General features: G+C 40.2%; 1 protein-coding gene across 3 annotated transcripts in view; it reads left to right on the top strand.

Moving 5' to 3' along the window:
- Positions 1–15097, top strand: part of FHIT (fragile histidine triad diadenosine triphosphatase) — a 1365721-nt gene that overhangs the window by 14520 nt on the left and 1336104 nt on the right. The window lies entirely within an intron of this gene.

Raw genomic sequence — 15097 nt, 5'->3', positions numbered from 1 at the left:
GTAGATTTTTTCAAAATTTTAACTATGACAAATAATTCTGCAGCAAACATCTGTGTTTGGGTGTGTATACAAGTCTCTTGTTATTTCCCCAGATAAATTCCTTTTAGAAGTGGAATCACTGGGTCCAAGGAAATGCCAGTTTTAAGGTCCTTGATGTGTATCATCAAATTCCCCTCTTCAAATGTACCATTTTACACTACCACCAGCAATGTGAGTTGTTATAACCTCATTTTAGTTTTTTATTTTTAATAGATAATTTTTTGAGTAGGTAATATATTCATCTGATTCAAATATGAAAACAATACATAAGGTATAATGTGAAGTTTTGCTCCTCTCCTGTCCCCATGCCCTTATCTCTGCCCCCATTTCCCTTAGAGTAGCCACTTACATTAGTTTCTTTTGCATCTTTTCAGTATTTTTAATGCACACAGGCAATATGTATATAAATTATTTTCCTTCCTTTCTTACACAAAAAGTAACTCACAATATACACTCTTCTGGACCTTACTTTATTTGGTTTGACTGCTGTATAATGTTCCATTATGTGACTATTCCAGAGTTTTATTTATCTATTCTCCTGTCTAGCCTTATTTGAAACCTGTGTCTTTTCAGCCAGACTGGGCCCAAGTGAACGATGATATTCTGGCCTTGCAGCTGCACCACTAATAGGAGTAGGCAGCTGTATCTTAATTTTGTAGACATACTGCCTGCCCTGCTGCACATTTTGACTTGACCTCCCAAGGTGTAGTTGGCAGTGTCTGAAATATTCTGAATCCAAGAAGGGAGAGAATTGCAAAGGTAGGTTTATCCTCTTTGAAGACCCACTGGCTTGTCCTTCTCCCCTGGCTTCAATTGTGAGATGTTTTCATGTTGTAGTTGGGGTAAAGAGCAGCCCCTCCATTCTTATGCGAGGGATGGTGGCTCATATAGGAAATTATGTCGTGTGTACTTTTTAAGGAATTTAATGTCACAGAGTGCCAGGCCCATTGTATGCTCCCTCAAAAGGCTCTAGCAGAATCCTTCCTTGCCTCTTCCAGCTTCTGGTGGCTCTAGCAATTCTTTGGCTCATGGCTGGATAACTTTATTTCACTTGGTCTTCTCTGTATCTTTTCCTCTTCTATCTATCTCAAATCTCCATCTGCCTTTCTCTTACAAGAACACTAGTCGTTGTAGTTAGGGTCCACCCCGAAAATCCAGGATGACCTCGTCTCAAGATTCTTAACTTAATTCCATCTGTAAAGACCCTTTTCCCGAATAAGGTCACATTTGCAGGCTCCAAGGGTTTGATGCAGACATATCTTTTGGGGGGCTACCATTCAACCCTCTACAGGCTTTGACTCTAGTGCTGTGATTCCGGAATCTGTGCTCCGCTCTGCTATACCACGGCCTGTGAAGCGCCACAGGGAAAGGCCATTTTCTCTTCCACGTGATAATGAAAGACTGGGCTTTCTTGCTCAGTGTTGTGTCTTCATTGCCTTGCAGAGTGCCTTGCACAGAGGAAGTGCTCAATAAAATGGAATGGCTGTATCAATGAATCATCCATCAAATATATGAAAGCAGTTTTTGTGTCTCTCATTACTTTTCTTCAGGCTGAATCTCCCTGGGTACTTCAGTTGTTCCTTATGTGAAGTTCAGAACCCCGCACCATATTGGTTGCCCTCTTGTAGGTACTTTCTGATTTGGCCAACCTTCCTCTTCAGATATACCTTCCAGACTGAACTCTTGATAAGATCTAACTAACAGGGTAGAATGGGACTATTAATTCTCATGGTTTGTTCACTATATATTTTTAAAGTAACCCTAGGTTGTATTCATTTTAGGTTATCTGCTAAAGTCATTGCTGGTAATTATTAGCTAAAGACATTAAAAAAAAAAAAAAAAGATCTCCCCATGCTAGTAGCCCTACTCAGTCACTGAGTTTTTAGGGCCAAATTTAGCCCTTGGTTATGCTAATACGATTTTTATTGATTTTGGATTCTGGGGATGGATTTTGAGCTTGGAAAGAAAATAATCCAAACGTCACACTTTGGGGTTTAGTAGAAAGGGCAAGCATACTTATGAATAAATTCATTTTCCCTTCTCCATTTCAATTTGTTGAACCCCTGGAAAAAAGTCATGTGCTGTAAGAGAACTGAGTGATGATCAAAACAATTTTCTGCAAGAACAAATCAGGATTTTCGTGACCAAATATGAGAGAAGAGAACTTTTTTCTTCTTAATGTCCACCTCTTGTAGCATGTAGTTGATAAGAGTTTTTTTTTTCTTTTGTAAAATCACATTTATCAACTGCTTGTGTTAATTTTCATGTACTTGTACCCTGAACCAATTTACGCTCTTGGTGTTGTATGTGCTGCAAGTTTCACTGCTGTCAAAACATATTTTTAAAAATAACCCAGGGGTTTTAACCGGTACAGTCAAGATAAATTAGATTTTTTTTTTAGAGTAAAATCTACCTTAATGTTTAGATCAGCAAGAAGATGTAGTTATGATTAACTTTTGCCCTTATGTGGCAAGATAGAACCGAGGCATACTAATGCTTTTAAAAATGTTTCTTTAATTAGTTAATTTTTTAAACTAGGGGTTAAAATAAGGAGAACATAATAACTCCCAGTGGTGGAGTCCGTGGCTTCATTTACTCCATTATACTTTCTACGGCATCTCGAGGCCTTGGTTTCTTTGAAAGGAATCGTTTTGAAGAGAAAGGGCCTCTGCTTGGAACTCTTCCCTCTCACCTCTTACCTGGCTACTAATTCTACTTGAGGCCTTAGCCTAAATGCCTCTTCCACCGGGAAACTTATTCTAACCCATAAGACTTGGCTAGTTCTTCTCTCATAAGCCCCCTTAGTGCCTTGTACTTTGTTTGCAGCCTTCATTACATCAGTCTTGATCACATTCATGCTCATCCTTTACCCTAGACTGTAAATGCTACGAGGCAGGGGCTGGGGCTGTTTTCAACACTCTACCTAGTTCAGTGTCTGATTCATAGTAGATGCTTAGTAAACCTCGATTGACTGATTGGCCAGAGGCTGAAAAAGCAATTTAAGGGCTTATGGGAACAATAATTTTAATAATATTTGCATGTGCGTGTGTGTGCGCATGTGCTAATAGCAGTGAGCACCTCTTTTCTTTCTGTGCATCAAATTACTGAAAGCGAAAGAAGAGTTGACATTCTGTTTTAAAGTCACCGTGTTTTTGACCCATTTCTTCTCTAGTAGTGTCATCACGATTGTATCTCATTGCTGCGGGTTCTTGGAGGCTGACAGGCGGAACAAGTTGCTTCAGCTCACAGTCCTCATCTGTCATACAGAACAGCTTGCAGATTCTTATTATATGAATGAAATATGGAGAGAGGGATATTTTTCTTCTTGGGCTATCAGAGTAATTGAAAGTAACCATATCAGGGCACAGGGGGAAAATGCAGGAAAACAGACTGCTTTTGTGAAGGGCAACTCATCGGCTCTCAGAACTGCAGATGTCAAGCCTCAAGCCTCGTCTCCAAGTGCAAAGGCTCACGAAGTGTTACCTGTTATCAAAAGGCCCGAGATTCAACCAGAACATTCTTTCAGTAAGGAAAATGCCTTGGTTCATGTTACCACCCCTCAGCTGCCTGATGAGATGCCACCACCACTGTCTTTGGAGGTGCATCCCACGGGACCCTGGGCCCGGGCTCTCTGTGTTCTTTAGCCAGGGACGAAAACCGTGTTAGTATTCCAGATCAATAAACTGTAGTAGAAAATTGGAAATGTGCTATGAAAAATCATTAGCCAGAGAAATTCTACTGTTCCTGAGTTTGGGATCAGAAGAAATAAATAACACTTGACTGCTCTTATAGTTTATATTTTACAAGCTTGGCCCTGGTGAAATGGAATATCAGCTAATACTGTATCAATGGCACTTTGCCTTCTAAATGGTTGGTTCTGTAGATATAAATTGAGCTTTATAGAATAGTTTTAGTTTACAGGAAGCTTTTTACTTAACAGTGGTCAAAAGTACCAACATAGTGACGGAAAGCAAGATACAATTCAGCAGTCATTCAAGTCATGACTTTGTGATATTTTGAGATAGCTTTAAAATCATTTAGTCGAATAAAACTATAAAGGACTGTAACTGCCGGGTTGCTTTATCTAATTTATGAAACAGAGGCAAAGGAATCAACAATAACCCTCCATTTACCGTGATTAGATTAGCCATTACTGAAACCGCAGAAAGTATATAACCCTTTACTTTGTGTTAACTTGAATTTGGTTATTAAGCTTTGATGGAATTTTCATTTAACCAAATGCCTTTGTTTACAACAATAAGCATGTTAAGTCTTTTGTGTTCTGAATTTGATATGACCATTTAAGTACATGCCTCCCACAAAGACATGTTAAAGTTACAGATTCTGTTCATTTGTGTTCTGTCAAACGTTTTCAGTTAAATCCAGTTAGGGTCTTGTTTTTCTTCCCAACTTTAAGAAATGCATCTTCTCTTTATAAGGCCTCTACTTTTTCAAGAATATAACCAGGCATTAACAAACATGAAACTACTTATAGCAGCTCTGTAAAAATTGAGTTTTCAAAACTAAATAAGCATCTGGTGGGCTGAAAATGTTTTATACCTGATATTTAAAAGATATTTTGACTATTGCCAAAAGGAATCATTTCCTTCATGCCATCTCCCTTGCGGATGCCGTCATATGCCAGTGTGTTGTGTAGAGCATGGGCTCCGGAGGGAGGCAAGCTTGGATTTGCACCTCAGCTCTGCCACTTACCTGTCTGTGACCTTGGGCTGCTCCTCTTCGGGGGGTCAGGTATCTCCAACTGCCCTTTTCTCAGTGAGTAACAGAGTTCATACTAGTACTTATCTTATAGTGTTATACACGAGGGGATGCATGTAGAGCCCTCAAACATGACTGTTTTTATAACTCATATGTGTGTATGTGTGTGTGTGTTTGTCCACCCACACTTTATTCATGCATGTTGTCAACTCGACTGAAACCCGTTGTATCTAAATTGGATTATAATAGAGGAAATGCTGTTATCCTTTCAGGACTTAATGTTCTAGTACCATGGCCATATCTAGAAGTAATATGGAGCATAGTTACCATTTCAGATCTATTCAGAGCCACAGCTTGAAGACAAATCATTGTGAAGGTGACTATTTCAGTTGCTGAGATTGGAACCCTGAACCAAATCCATATTCCAAATAGGTCTTACTTTTAAAGTGGAACTTTATTTCTGTTTTTATGAGTTGATGTAACAGTTAGGATAAAGAGTGTTTTAGACATGTGAACTAGAAATATATGGCCCTTCCGATAAGAAGGGCTCCTACTGGCAATTTGCTGTTAGTCTTTCACTCCTTTATCTGTTTCCCAAATCTGTTAAGCTTCTCTCTGACTGCCTTGCTCTCTTTGCAGTTTTCATCTTCATCTCTGTGCTTTACATTCACATTTTTGGGATAGTGGAGATGGGTTTGGAGAAATCCACACTGTCTCACCCAGTGTCCTTTAGACCAGTAACCCATAGAGGAGCGATAGGAAGTCAGGCTGAAGATCTGGTCTCTGATATTGATGTCTAGCACATTTACATGGTTCTTATGGGGATGAAATTTTTCTCCTCATCTGTACTGTCTTCTGTTGGCTTGAATAATGAGTCACAGGAAAATGAAAACTTCTTTTGCTGTGAAAGTATCAGCAAGAAAAAATGTTAGGCCCATGTTGTTAGTATAGTGCAAAATAAGACAGCATTTAAAGACAATCTCTGCTGCAGCATCATATTGACAGTGCCCCTCACTTGAGTCAGGGATTGGGGACTTACTGAGATACACCATCTGGCAAAATACGGAAGGCCAGTCTTGTGCCAACTGAAAAAGCTGCATCAGTTCCAACTCTTGTGTATTTTACACATCATTGGATGCCTTGCAAAACGTTTATCACTTTTTAATTAGGAAGGACTAAAGGATGTTAGTACCCCAAAGAAAATTTCAGCAGCCCAAAGACAGAAAAATTATCCAGTGGATCCTAAGGGGCAGTAGGTGTTTAACTGTGAGCTTGCACGGGAAACAAGGACGGTTTCATACTAGGATCTTCGCTGGGGGACATGTGTCCTTGGTGTGTCTGGGTAGAACTGGGGGTCTGGTCTTTCTGTTATTATGACAGTTCCCCAGCTTGTTTCCCCTGCAGCATGGCCAGGCCTTGAAAGCACATGCCAAGAGATCAATTCTGTTCTGCTTCTTGGCCTATCATGTAAACTGTGGCCTGTCATGTTCATTAAAATAAAAATTTGTCGAATGGAATTTGCCCGACTGGCAGAATAGTTTAAATGTCAGTTGTTGTTAGGCCTAGATGTAAATATTATGTTTCTATTGTTAATTAATTGCAGTGCCTCAGTACCAGTGATCCAAAATCCAATTTAGTCTGCAATAGGCCTGTGGATAAGGGCCAGAGATAATGAATGCAGAGGGAAAAAATGTATTCAGAGTTTCCATTGTACCTGTCAATGTCCTCTTAGAAAAATAGCAAATTTTGGTGTGTCATTGTAGTTCAAGAGGTGCAAAACAGGACAGAATTAAGACTCATTGTCTTTTGAAACGTCTCAAATGTTACTCACTGTCGAATCTGTTCCACTGCTAGCCCTGAGTCTGTCCGAGCATCAAAATTCCCAAAGGCTGCTTCTCTGCCCCCTTTCTGTGACCCCCCTCCCCCATTGTTTCCAACCTTGAGTCCGTTGTTATGTTCACAGCTCATTTCAGAGTCGTAGAACTGAGGTATCTAGTCCCGTAATCCTCCTCATTTCTCTTTGCGGAGTTCATTTTCCTCCCTTCGTTTGCCATCAGTCCTTCCTTTCTTTTTCTTTTTGTTCTTTGTTTTGGTCCGCAGGCTCAACAGCCTGTCTGTCAAGTCTGCCACTGTTTGTTAATATCATTTTGCTTCCAAATTGAGCTGGTGGCTGAACAGCACACAAAATAACACTGTTAGAACTGTCTGCATTAGAAAGGGGAGTAGAAATCTTGCCGCTGGGGCCCAGACCTCAAAACTGACTGTTGTTGCAAAGCCATGAGCCAGCAGGCGTTTGTGACCGCCATTCTCAACCAATATTTTGTTGAATACTTGCTGTGAGCATGGCGTCTTACCTGGCCACCTTCCTGAGTTCCAAAGGCAAGTGGGTATGCCAGGTGGAGGAGGACTAATTAAGACTTTGGAAGGCAGGACTAGTGTGGTCCAGTGGTCAGGGACTCTCATTTAATTCCTGGCATTCTGGTCCATGCCAACCTCGTTCTACCCCTGTGATTATGCCAGCTGAGAAGCAGGGAAAGGAAGATGAACTTTGGTCTGCTCTGAGCTTCCCTGTCCAGCAGTGTCTGTCAGATTAAAAATGAGAGGGAAGGAGGCCAGAGAATCTTCCAGATGGAGAGTTCAGAGGAGGGCACAACCAGACTCCCTCTCTGCAGTGACGTAGCTGGGCCATCCGAGCATTGAGCCAGGAGCCAGGAGGAGCACAGGCTGCTGCCTGACCCTGCAGTGGAGTGGGGGCCTGGCAGAACAGTCACCCTTGGCTCAGAATGGGAGCAGATTTAAACCAGGCACATGCAGTCTATGTGGTGGAGGCAGAGCATCTACCCCGAGGGCTGGGACAGTCTGGTTGGAGGTTCAGTCCTTTATCCGGGACTCCTCTTAAGGGTGCATTCCCCAAGTCACGTGGGCAATTGCAGAAACCAAACGGGGAGTTGGTGTTCCCTAGCCTCTCTGTTTCTTCCTTTAGAATGCATCAGCCGTGTAAGAAAGGTGACCTTATATAGGCTGGAGGCAGCAATAACAGCAGTGGCCCTACATCGTTGGACGGACTTGCATGTGGACAGCAGTTCCAGGCAGCAGGAGTTTGGTGAGGACACATTGCACTGACAATCACTCTCCATACTTGTTGGTAGCACAGTTTTGTAACTGGTTTCAATATTCATTGAAAAGTATCCGGTGTGGATGCTCCAAGAACAGGATTTTGCTCAAACGAGAACTGTTATTTAGACTAAGGCTATCTGAGGTCTATGGAATGATGGAATGATGATGAATGAGTTTAAAGAATGAATATCTGGTTTGAACTTCCTTAAAAATTTCAATATTGTGTCTGTACAACCTCAGTTTCTGTCAGAGATGAACCTCTTTTTCTCAAATTCAGGTTATTAGAGTTTGGGGAGGGTTTGTGCTGTTGGGAGCAGAACTGTTTGACTTGAAATGTCATCCCATTCTGAGAAAACACACTGGGGCCACGTTAGGGCATCCCTGTGCAAATGTCACATTGTCAAAGTGTCTCCCCTGGGATTCGAGTCACCATGGTACGTTCTAGTCTTGTCTAGGTGGTCAGACGAAGCAACTGACTCCTCAGAGCCAGGGTGCCGACCCAGCCAGGGTCATGCTCCCTGAGATTTCATGGAATTTGATTTGTCTATAACTCTGAATTTTAAGATGCTAATTATTGGCTGATTGGTATTCTGCTCCTCAGATGTCACCTAACGATTTTCCAGAGCTCGTGCTACTTGGCAAATTTACTTTTCCAATTCCTGGCAAATACTGGACAGCATTGAAAAGGTGTGGTGAGAGTGTATTGTGTTGTGTTGTGTTTGTGTGTGTGTGTATGTGTGTCTCAGGCCACAGAAATATAGGCTTCTGTAGAAAGAGATCTTTTCATCTTATAAAAGCCTAGAGTACAAATTAAGGAAAGGAAAAGAAACAAGAACAAAAATACAAAACTAACCCTAACTTAAGCATTCTCAGTCAGTTTTTAATTTTAATAGTAATGCAAACTTATAATATTCCTTTATTAAGCAAATTTTATTGAGTGTATGTTATGTGCCAGACACTGTCCTAGAGAATATAGATTCAATATTGAGCAAGACATATGTGGTCTGTATCTTTGTTGAACTTGTGGTTTAGTGGAAAGACTTTCACATACATTTTATGTGATAACTAACATATCTATTAGTTATCTAGGTGAATAACAAAACTAAAATATTCTGATCACTCCCCTGAACTCTAAATATATCGGAGTTTCACAGATTCTGAAAATACGCTATAAGAAATGCGTACATATAAATTGAAATAAAACTTCTAGGAATATACCTGAGAAGTGTCAAGTTTTTGGGGTCTTTGCTGCTCTGTCTTGTGAGGGTTTAAATCAGTATGTAGATTCTCAAATAATTCCATGCGTTTAAAATATTCATTTGTTATCAAGTAGTTTAACCAGGGCTATGTTCTCCAACTGGCTGGTTTTCACCGATATGTAGAAAAAAGGCTTAAGAATCTTCTCTTAGTTGAAAATTGGCTATCATCTGAAAGAATGTTGCAATAATTTGCTCACTGAACATAACATAAGAACGAAAATGAGAGCTGAATTTATTCAGTGTCTTCATTCTTGTGTCTTGTCTTCATTCCTGAATGAACAGACTTCTTTCCTAGGTATATAGATAATTGTTAAAGACTTAAAAGGTCAATAACCAATCCCTTAAAGTGGCAGTCCAGTCAGGAGAGGGCTGCAGAATGCAACGAGGCAATCCCGCAGTTCTGGGCAATGTGGCCTTAAATAAGGTGTGGCTGGATGGTTCCCAGAGGTAGGTTTCAACTGGAAGAAGATGAATCAGAATCAAAGGAGGTTTCTATATTTGAGGAAGGTTTCTATAATTTCAGACTGATTTTTAAGGGAGATAGGGACTAGATAATGGAGTGAGGGGTTTGGGGTTGGTAAAGATGTTCTGGGAGGCTATCCTTCACGTCTTTTAAGAGCAGCTGAAGCCCAAACCTATTTGGATTCATTTGAATGTAATTATGTCTTGCAGGGGGTCATATGAAGGTTACACAGTCCGTCTGCTCTAGGATAAAATAAAATGGGGATGAGTTAGGCATGAGAGGGGTGGGAAGTGGTGTAACATGTTGCAGCTGCACTGGGCCTGGAGAAGTTTAGGTCCTAGGATTTTTGCATCAAGGCAAACATGGGAAGGAGAGTGCTAGGTGAGTGGCTATTCCTGACTTTTGTCCAGAGATAGGTACCCAAAGCACACCGGAACAAGGGTTTTCTGATCCTGACCTGCTCCCGCCTTGGACATCCAGCGCACATACATGCACAAATGTTTGGGAAATGTTTGTGTACTGGAGATGTGTACAAAGACTGAAGAATCCACTTGCACTTGTTTATTCAACAAATATTTCCTGAATGACTGTTTGGTGCTGGTATGGAATCTAAGGCTCACAATGCTTAGGCAGGGTGGGGTTTGTTTGAACAATAAAAGCTGCAGGTTTCAAAGAGTTCAGACGCTAATTAAGGTGATAAAACACACACACAGGAGAAAGTAATAATTTAAAACAATAGTGTGAGTGCTTGTCACAAGGTATTATATGGTTAAGGTGAGACCAAAGCTCTGTTTTAAGACCAGTCCCACCATCTGGCCCTTTCGACTTTCTGGGACCCTTCAGTACTGGTTACTCTTCTCACTCTTCTGCATTCAACCTCTGTCTCAACTGGATCTTCTCACCATCTTGACACGTGCTCGGGTTTTTTCTGTTCATGCAGAAACCCCTCTTTCAGTCCTTTGTCCTCCTCCAGTTGCTACTGTCTTTCCTCCCTTTCATACCCAAATGTGTCTAGGATTGTACTCACTGGCTTCATTTTAATGATTTCCACTTATTTCTTAACCAACTCCAAACTGAATTCTGTCTCCATCAGTTCACAAAGCCATTCTCCTTGAGTTCCTCGATGACCGTCACGGAGGGTGTTTTTAGTACTTGTATCGCTTGACCTTTCTGTGACACTTGAGGTTTGTGTTTTACTTCTCTGGCAGCCATTCTTCCTCCTGTATGATTTTAAATGTTGAGCTTCCTCAAGGATCAGTCCTAGGCCCTCTTCTCTTCCTGCTTTGTACCATCTCCCTGGACGGTCACTCCATACTCACAACTGCAGTTACTTCCTTCTTATGGATAACTCACCACTCTCAGACCTCCTCTCTGGGCTACAGACACATATATTCAGCTCCCTACCTGGACATTTTCTTTTAGATGTCTCCAAGGCGCCTGAAACGCGATATATCCACAACCAAACTGGTGATCCTTGACTCCAGATGTGGACCCTAATGCAGTGAGGTTTATTCGATGGCCTTGTCCAGTGCCACCTCAGAAAGGGAAACTGTCATAAAGATTTTTATTTTCAAACATATTTTTAAAATCTCATTTCATAATCAATATCTAACTTTAATGTGTTGTGATCAGAGAACTGTTTGTTTGATATCTGTTCTATATGTCTTTTGAGACTACCTTTGGGGCCTAATATATGGTGAGTTTTGGCCTCGGTTCCATGTGTCCTTGTACAAGATGCCGCGGCAGATTGTGTTTTCCAAAGGTGGTCGCACCAACACATTTTCCAGTCCCATGTGCTCTTCCTATGATATGACTGACACTCTTCCCACTGAGAGATGGAGTCTTTGTTTTCTTCCCTTGAAGAAAACAAAGGTGGGGGTTTGTGACTGCCCCGACCAGTGGAGTGCTGTGTAAGTGGTGTTAATGTGGCTTCCAAGCCCAAGTCAGAAAGAATACAGCTTCTGCCTGGCTCTGTCTCTGGGAACTCTTGCCTTTGAAGGCCAGCTACCATCCTGTGAGGAGACTTGAGCCACGTGGAGAGGCCACAGGTAGCTATTCCAGCTGATAGCCCCAGCTAACGTCTCAGCTGATCCTCAGCAACAACTGGCAGACATGTGAGGGCATGAGCCTTCAGATGATTCCAGCTGCCAACCCTCTAGTCTTCCTGCTGAGGCCTCAGGCATTGCGGCGTACAGAAAAGCGGGCTCACGGTACCTTGTTAGAATTCCTGATGTACAAACCATGAGAGATAATAAATTGTTATTTTTAAGTCATTAATTCTTGGATAATTTGTTATGTAGCAATAGATAACCAATACAAATACTTATTATATTATTGCTTACTTCTATTTTGCCTAATACTATTTCCACCAACTTTCTTTTGATTCCTATTTGTTTGGTGTATAGTTTTCTATACTTTTCCTTTCAAACTCTTTTTATGTTTTAGATGTGTTTCCGGGTTTAAAAAAATCCATTTTGAAAAAATTTTATTTTAATAGATGTATTTAATCTATTTACTGTGATTACTGACATATTTGAACTTATTTTAAATATTTTCTTCTGTGTTTTTTATTCGTTGTGCTTTCCTTTGCTTCTCTTTCATTCCAGTCTTCTATAGAGAATTGATTGGATTTTCTTTTCTCCATGTTGTTCCCTCCATTGGTTTGGACATTTCTATTCTTTTGGTGATTACTCTCATATGTTTTAAAATTGTGAAACAGAGCATACATACAAAATAATTTTTGAAAGTGTATCTCTAGTAAAAAAAGAAAATAGTAAACTAAATATCCAGATACCTCTCCCCAGGCCAAGAAATAGAACATTACCATATTCCAGAATCCCCCCAAAGCTTCTCCCCTGTTATATCTCCTCTCTTGCCTTCAAGATAAATATAGCCTGAATTCTGTGTAAATCATTACCTTGCTTTTCTCTATAGTTTTTTGCCACTTACATTCCAAAAAAAGATAGTATTTCTTTTCACCTCTTTGAACGCTATATATAAGAAATAACATTATATATAGTCTTTTGTGGCTTGCCTTTTTTGTGTTACGTCATATTTTTGAGAGGCATCCGTGTTGATATAACTGTTTCATTGATTTTTCAAAGCTGTATAATGTTCCATTGTAAGATTCTGTAAAAATGTATTTATTCATTGTACTGCTGACAGATGTTTGGGTTGTTTTCGGTATTTCTTGCCATTCCAGCAGTGCTGCTCTAAACGTTCTTGTATGCATCTCTGTGAGCATGTATGCAAGGGTCTCTTTGGTTATATACATAGAGAAAGAAATGCTGGTTATCCTCAAACAAGTTAATCAGTAGCTTTAATGCATATCTTTAACAACTTAAAGTATCTCTTCCTTTCTCCTAAACAATTCATTTCCCCCTCCATATTCTTGTGGTCAACCACCCATTTCACCTTATTTGCAAACCTTAACAATTGGTCATTATTGTTGTTGTGGGTTTTTTACAGCCAGGGTTTAGTAATTATTATTCAATACTCATTATTTATTATTAAATTTACTAGATTTACCATCATCATGCTTGCTAATTTCTTTGTTCACCATTGCTTTTTGTTCCTGATTCCTTCCTTCTGGTATCAATTCCTGCTTATTCAAGTATATCTTTTAGTATTTCTTTCAGCAAAAGTAAACTACTGTGAGCAGTAAACAATCTTTTTTTTCTAAAAAATGTCTTTATTTTTCTGTCATTCTTGACTGATAGGTTTAGCATGGGTATAGAATTTTTGTTGAACTTTTTTTCCCCTTAGTACTTTGAACATGTTATTCCATTGCTGTCTTGCTTTTATTTTTGCCAATGACAACTTGTTTTGAAAGGAGTCTGTTTTTTTCTCTCTGGTTGACTTTAAGACTTTCTTTCTGTCTCTGGTGTTCTGTGGTTTCTTTCTAATGTATCTATGTGTGGATTTGCTTTTATTTATCTTGTTGAGGTCTTGGTGTGCTTTTTCAAGAGGATTCATGTGTTTCATTGTAGAAAATTTACATTTGTTGTGTGTTTTTTTTTCTTTTTTGAGGAAGATCGGCCCTGAGCTAACATCTGCCAATCCTCCTCTTTTTGCTGAGGAAGACTGGCCATGGGCTAACATCTATGCCCATCTTCCTCTACTTTATATGGGACGCCGCTATAGCATGGCTTGCCAAGCAGTGCCTCGGTGTGCACCCAGGATCCGAACCGGCGAACCCCAGGCCGCCGCAGCGGAGCGCACACACTTAACCGCTTGTGCCACTGGGCCGGCTCCTACATTTGTTATCTTTTTACATTGGTGTTTTCTTTTGAGCTTGGCTATTTGGGGATATATGTTTGTATGTACATATTTTAAATTATCACTGTATTTTGTTTAGCATTACTATGTGTTTGAAGGAGAGGGGCATATAGCTCGATCTTCATGTTGTCAGACTGTAAATCACTCAGATTTTACAAAACTCAATAGTAACCTTCCTCAAATTATGCTTCCCCCAGCCCTACTGCAATTCGCATAACACGAGGGAAGGAGAAATTTCTGATGGTGTCCCATGGAGGGGCCTACATTAATATTTCAAGATTTACCTCACAGCCCAGAAGTCTGACCTTATTCTTTGGTGGTCATGCATCAGTAGTAATGGATTCTTTGGTGGGATAGGGAGATGTCAAGGGAAATAGCACAATAAGGGCTAAAGCAATTACTTAGGATATTGAAGGAAAAAAAGAGAACCATGGGAAAACCATGGAGTAGTGGGCTATTCCCAACTTCTGCACCTTTAGGAGACATTAGGACCTAACCAAGAATGAGAAAGTCATATTCCAATTATTTTTGACTATGGAGTCACCATATGAGTAATGTTGGACTGCTATAGAATTAGCCCCTTGAAACCTTAAGTTATTACCATTGCTTAACAACTATAATTTACCAGATCTCCTATCATGTTGACTTGTGTGTGTCAGTGCATAGTATGTTTTGGTCAAAGGCAGCTTAATGTAACATGTCAAGATTTGATTTGAAATAGTGTGGCTTCCTCTGTTTTGTGAGTTTCTCTCTCCTGAGAGAGGGCTGCACTCTACCTAGAGAAAGAGGGATTGTACCTGTAAGCTTGCACGCTTATACTCATGGGGGCAAGTGGTGAGGTCTGGGTTGGGAGGACCATGCACCTCGTATAAATGGAATAGGCTCCTCCAAGTAAAACTTTTTCAGGGAAGTGGAAATAGAGTGTGCAAGAAAGATGACAATAAAAGAAATAAGAAAATAAAATGCTCAGTCAGATCGAATATGCTGCATAATGCTTAATTTGATTTTCATCTCTGCACTTTATAAGTTCAACAGAACTCCCATTCTTTTGAGGAGTTCACACCCCAAAAGATTTGATTGTAGATCTGGCCAGGTTTGTGTGATTCAATTCTAGGTAGATGTGTGCACCATTTTCAATTTATGGCTATGTCTTTTATTGGCCTCTGGTGCAGGAGATGTGAGGCACAAATTTTATCAATGGTTTTTTTGGCTAGCACCACAA

Source organism: Diceros bicornis, chromosome 2, assembly GCF_020826845.1.
Source record: "Diceros bicornis minor isolate mBicDic1 chromosome 2, mDicBic1.mat.cur, whole genome shotgun sequence".
Classification (NCBI taxonomy): Eukaryota; Metazoa; Chordata; class Mammalia; order Perissodactyla; family Rhinocerotidae; genus Diceros; species Diceros bicornis.
Note: the sequence above shows the minus strand (reverse complement) of the source record. Positions and strands in the feature narration are given on the sequence as shown.